The following is a 5,731-nucleotide window of genomic DNA, read 5'->3' on the forward strand; positions in this document are numbered from 1 at the left end:
AGATTTTCTACCAAATTTCGAGACAGTGTTACGTTGTGGAACCTATTAAAGGCATCTCGCATTGAAGTCTACATCTACATCTACATGACTACTCTGCAATTCACATTTAAGTGCTTGGCAGAGGGTTCATCGAACCACAACCATACTATCTCTCTACTATTCCACTCCCGAACAGCGAGCGGGAAAAACGAACACCTAAACCTTTCTGTTCGAGCTCTGATTTCTCTTATTTTATTTTGATGATCATTCCTACCTATGTAGGTTGGGCTCAACAAAATATTTTCGCATTCGGAAGAGAAAGTTGGTGACTGAAATTTCGTAAAAAGCTCTCGCCGCGACGAAAAACGTCTATGCTGTAATGACTTCCATCCCAACTCGTGTATCATATCTGCCACACTCTCTCCCCTATAACGCGATAATACAAAACGAGCTGCCCTTCTTTGCACCCTCTCGATGTCCTCCGTCAATCCTTCCTGGTAAGGATCCCACACCGCGCAGCAATATTCTAACAGAGGACGAACGAGTGTAGTGTAAGCTGTCTCTTTAGTGGACTTGTTGCATCTTCTAAGTGTCCTGCCAATGAAACGCAACCTTTGGCTCGCCTTCCCGACAATATTATCTATGTGGTCCTTCCAACTGAAGTTGTTCGTAATTTTAACACCCAGGTACTTAGTTGAATTGACAGCCTTGAGAATTGTACTATTTATCGAGTAATCGAATTCCAACGGATTTCTTTTGGAACTCATGTGGATCATCTCACACTTTTCGTTATTTAGCGTCAACTGCCACCTGACACACCATACAGCAATCTTTTCTAAATCGCTTTGCAGCTGATACTTGTCTTCGGATGACCTTACTAGACGGTAAATTACAGCATCATCTGCGAACAACCTAAGAGAACTGCTCAGATTGTCACCCAGGTCATCTATATAGATCAGGAACAGTAGAGGTCCCAGGACGCTTCCCTGGGGAACACCTGATATCATTTCAGTTTTACTCGATGATTTGCCGTCTATTACTACGAAAGTCCGTGCCAAATTTCGAGCGTCTGTAAATTTTAGCCAATCTTCGGGATTCGCGTTCTTCTGAACTTCGCATGCTTTTTCCGTTGCCTCTGCAACAGCGTTCGGACCTGTTTTGTGTACCACGGGCATCAGTTACATCTCTTACCAATTTATGAGGTATGAATCTCTCAATTGCTGTTGCTACTATATCTTTGAATTTGAGCCACATCTCGTCTACGTTTACATAGTCAGTTCGGAAGGAATGGAGATTGTCTCTTAGGAAGGCTTCTAGTGACACTTAATCCGTTTTTTTAAATAAAATTATTTTGCGTTTGTTTCTGGTGGATTTGGAAGAAACGGTATTGAGCCTAGCTACAATGACCTTGTGGTCACTAATCCCTGTATCAGTCAAGATGCTCTCTATTAGTTCTGGATTGTTTGTGGCTAAGTGGTCAAGTGTGTTTTCGCAACCATTTACAATTCGCGTGGGTTCGTGTACTAACTGCTCGAAATAATTTTCGGAGAAAGCATTTAGGACAATCTCGGAAGATGTTTTCTGCCTACTATCGGTTTTAAACAAGTATTTTAGCCAACATATCGAGGGAAGGTTGAAGTCCCCACCAACTATAAACGTATGAGTGGGGTATTTATTTGTTACGAGACTCAAATTTTCTGTGAACTGTTCAGCAACTATATCATCGGAGTCTGGGGGTCGGTAGAAGGAGCCAATTATAAACTTAGTTCGGCTGTTAAGTATAATCTCAACCCATACCAATTCGCACAGAGTATCTACTTCGACTTCACTACAAGATAAACCACTACTGACAGATACAAACACTCCGCCACCAATTCTGCCCATTCTATCTTTCCTGAACACCGTCTGAGACTTCGTAAAAATTTCTGCACAATTTATTTCAGGCTTTAGCCAGCTTTCTGTAGCTATAACGATTTCAGCTTTTGTGCTTTCTATAAGCGTTTGAAGCTCAGGGACTTTCCCAGCACAACTACAACAATTTACAACTACAATTCCGACTGTTCCTTGATCTAAGCACGTCCTGAATTTTCCATGCGCCCTTTGAGATTGCAGCCCACCCCGTATTTCCCGAGGCCTTCTAACCTAAAAAAAAAAAACCGCTCAGTCCACGCCACACAGCCTCCGCTACCGGTGTAGCCGCCAGCTGAGTGTAGTGAACTCCTGACCTATTCAGCGGAACCCGAAACCCCACCACCCTATGGCGCAAGTCAAGGAATCTGCAGCCAACACGGTCGCAAAACCGTCTGAGCCTCTGATTCAGACCCTTCACCCGGCTCTGCACCAAAGGTCCGCAGTCGGTTCTGTCAACGATGCTGCAGATGGTGAGCTCTGCCTTCATCTCGTAAGCAAGACCGGCAGCCTTCACCAAATCAGATAGCCGCTGGAATCCAGAGAGAATTTCCTCAGATCCAAAGCGACACACGTCATTAGTGCCAACATGTGCCACCACCGCAGCTGGCTGCACCCAGTGCTCTTCATGGCATCCGGAAGGACCCTTTCCACATCAGGAATGACTCCACCCGGAATGCACACAGAGTGCACACTGGATTTCTTTCCCTCCTTAGCCGCCAAATCCCTAAGGGGTATAGAAGATAAATATAATAATACACATTCAAAGGGCATTTGACAGCTCCCCATTTATCCATACTGGACATACATGAATACAGACCTACATCTGCTTGATTACTTTGCTATTCACAATAAAGTGAATGGCAGAAGGGTTCACTGAACAACCATCTAGCTGTCTCTCTACCGTTCCACTCTCGAACAGCGCACGGGAAAAACGAGCACTTAAATTTTTCTGTGCGAGCCTTGACTTCTCTTATTTTATCACGATGATTATTTCTCCCTATGTAGGTGGGTGCCAACAGAATGTTTTCGTAGTCGGAGGAGAAAACTGGTCATCGAAATTTCATAAGAAGATCCTGTCGCAACGAAAAAGCCTTTGTTTTAATGATTGCCACTCCAATTCACATATCATATCTATAGCACTATCTCCCCTATTTCGCGATAATACAAAACAAGCTGCCCTTCTTTGAATTTTTTCGATGTCATCCGTATGTCCCACCTTATGTGGATCCCACACTGCACAGCACTACTCCAGAATAGGGCAGACAAGCGTGATGTAAGCAATCTCTTTAATACACCTTTTACACCTTTTAAGTGTTCTGCCAAAAAATCGCTGTCTTTGGTTTACACTACCCACAACACTATGTGATCGTTCCAATTTAGATTATTTGTAATTGTAATCCCTAAGTATTGAGTTGAATTTACAGCCTTCAAGTTTGTGTGGCTCATCAAGTAATCGAAATTTAGAGGATTTCTTTTAATACTCATGTGGATAACTTCACACTTTTCTTTATTCATGGTCAATAGCCACTTTTCGCACCGTACAGATTTCGTATCTAAATCATTTTGCAATTCATTTTTCTCATCTGATGACTTTACAAGACAGTAAATAACAGCATCCTCTGCAAAGAATCTAAGAGGGCTACTCAGATGGTCTCCTATGTCGTTAATATAGATCAGGAACAATAGAGAGTCTATAACACTTCCTTGGGGAGCGCCGGATATTACTTCTGTTTTACTCGATGACTCTCCGTCAATACTGCGAACTGTGACCTTCCTGACACGAAATCACGAATCCAGTCGCACAACTGAGGCGATAACCCATAGGTACGCAGTTTGGTTAGAGGCCGCTTGTGAGGAATGGTGTCAAAGCCTTCTGGAAATCTAAAAAAACGGACTCAATTTGACATTCCCTGTCGGTAGCACTCATTACTTCATGAGTACAAAGAGCTACTTGTATTTGACAAGAACGATATTTCTGAAACCGTGCTGAGTAAGTGTCAATAAATCGTTTTCTTCGAGGTACTTCATAATGTTTGAATACAGAATACGTTCCAAATCCCCACTGCAAATCGACGTAAGTGATATGGGCCTGTAATTCAGCCAATTACTCCTATTTCCCTTTTTGGGTATTGGTGTCTTTAGGTGCGGAATTTTCTGTGAGCGAGGGGTTGTATATAATTGCTAAGTATGGACATATTGTATCAGCATACTCCGAGAGGAATCTGACTGGTATACAAACTGGACTAGTGGCCTTGCCTTTATTAAGTGATTTAAGCTGCTTTGCTACTCCGAGGATTTCTACTTCTATGTTTCTCATCTGGGCAGTTGTTGTTGCCGGCCGCGGTGGTCTTGCGGTTCTAGGTACTGCACTCTGCAACCGCGGGACTGCTACGGTCGCAGGTTCGAATCCTGCCTCGGGCATGGATGTGTGTGATGTCTTTAGGTTAGTTAGGTTTAAGTAGTTCTAAGTTCTAGGGGACTGATGACCTAAGATGTTAAGTCCCATAGTGCTCAGAGCCATTTGAACCATTTGAGCCAGTTGTTGTTCATTGGAATCCAGGAATATTTACTTCGTCTTCTTTGATGAAGGAGTTTCGGAAAACAGTGTTTAATAACTCTGCTTTAGTGTCACTGTCATCAGTGACTTCACCGTTGTTATCGCGCAGTGAAGGTATTGATTGCGTCTTGCCACTGGTGTGCTTTATATATGACAAGAATGTCTTTGGGTTTTCTGTCAGATTCCGAGACAGTGTTTCATTGTGGAAATTATTAAAAGCATCTCGCACTGAAGCACGCGCTATATTTCGAACTTCTACAAAACTTTGTCAATCTTGGGGATTTTGCGTTCTTTTAAATTTGGCAGCGATCTGATCCGTTTTGTGTACCAAGTGGGATCAGTACCATCACTTATTAATTTATGTGGTATATATCTCTCAACAGCCGTCGATACTATCTCTTTGCAATCATTCCACATCTTTTCTACGCTTACGTAATCAGATCGGAAGGATTTGAGGCTGTCTCTTAAAAAGGCGTTAAGATCATTTTTATCAGCTTTTTTACATAGACGTACTTTGCGTTTCCTTTTCATGGTTGTGGGTGTTTCGGTATTCAGCCTAGCAGCAACTGCCTTGTGGTCGCTAATCCCTGTATTCGTCACGATACTCTCTATTTGTCCAGGATTTGATCCAGACTCAAATATGCTTTCGCAACGATTTACGCTTGGAGTGGGCTCATGTACTAATTTTTTAAAATAATTTTATGAGAAAGCATTCAGTACAATTTCAAATGACGTTATATGCCTGCCGCCGGTTTTAAACGTATAATTTTTCCAGCATATCGAGGGTAGATTGAAGTCACCACCGAATTTAGTTGTATGAGTGGGGTACCTGTTTGAAATGAGACTCAAGTTTTGTTTGAATTGTTCAGCAACTATATCCTCTGAGTCCAATGATCCAATTAATAGTTTAGTCCGATTGCCAAGTATAACCTCTAACCATACTATTTCACAGGAACTATCTAATCCAATTTTGCTACAAGGTAAACTACTTCTGACAGCAATAAATACTCCTCCACCAACTGTATTTAATTTATCCTTTCTGAACACTCATAGGTCGTTTTTAAAAATTTCGGATGAACTTATTTCCGGCTTTACCCAGCTTTCCGTGCCTATAACTATTTTAGCTTCCGTGCTTTCTATTAGGGCTTGGTGCTCTGGTTCTTTCCCAACACAGCTACGACAATTTACAACTACAATACCGATCGTTTCTACAACTACCTTACTGTGTTTTACCTGCCCCCTTTCAGACGGACGCCCTTTCTGTGATTCCCTGAGACCCTCTAA

The sequence above is a fragment of the Schistocerca gregaria genome, chromosome 2 (assembly GCF_023897955.1).
Source record: "Schistocerca gregaria isolate iqSchGreg1 chromosome 2, iqSchGreg1.2, whole genome shotgun sequence".
NCBI lineage: Eukaryota > Metazoa > Arthropoda > Insecta > Orthoptera > Acrididae > Schistocerca > Schistocerca gregaria.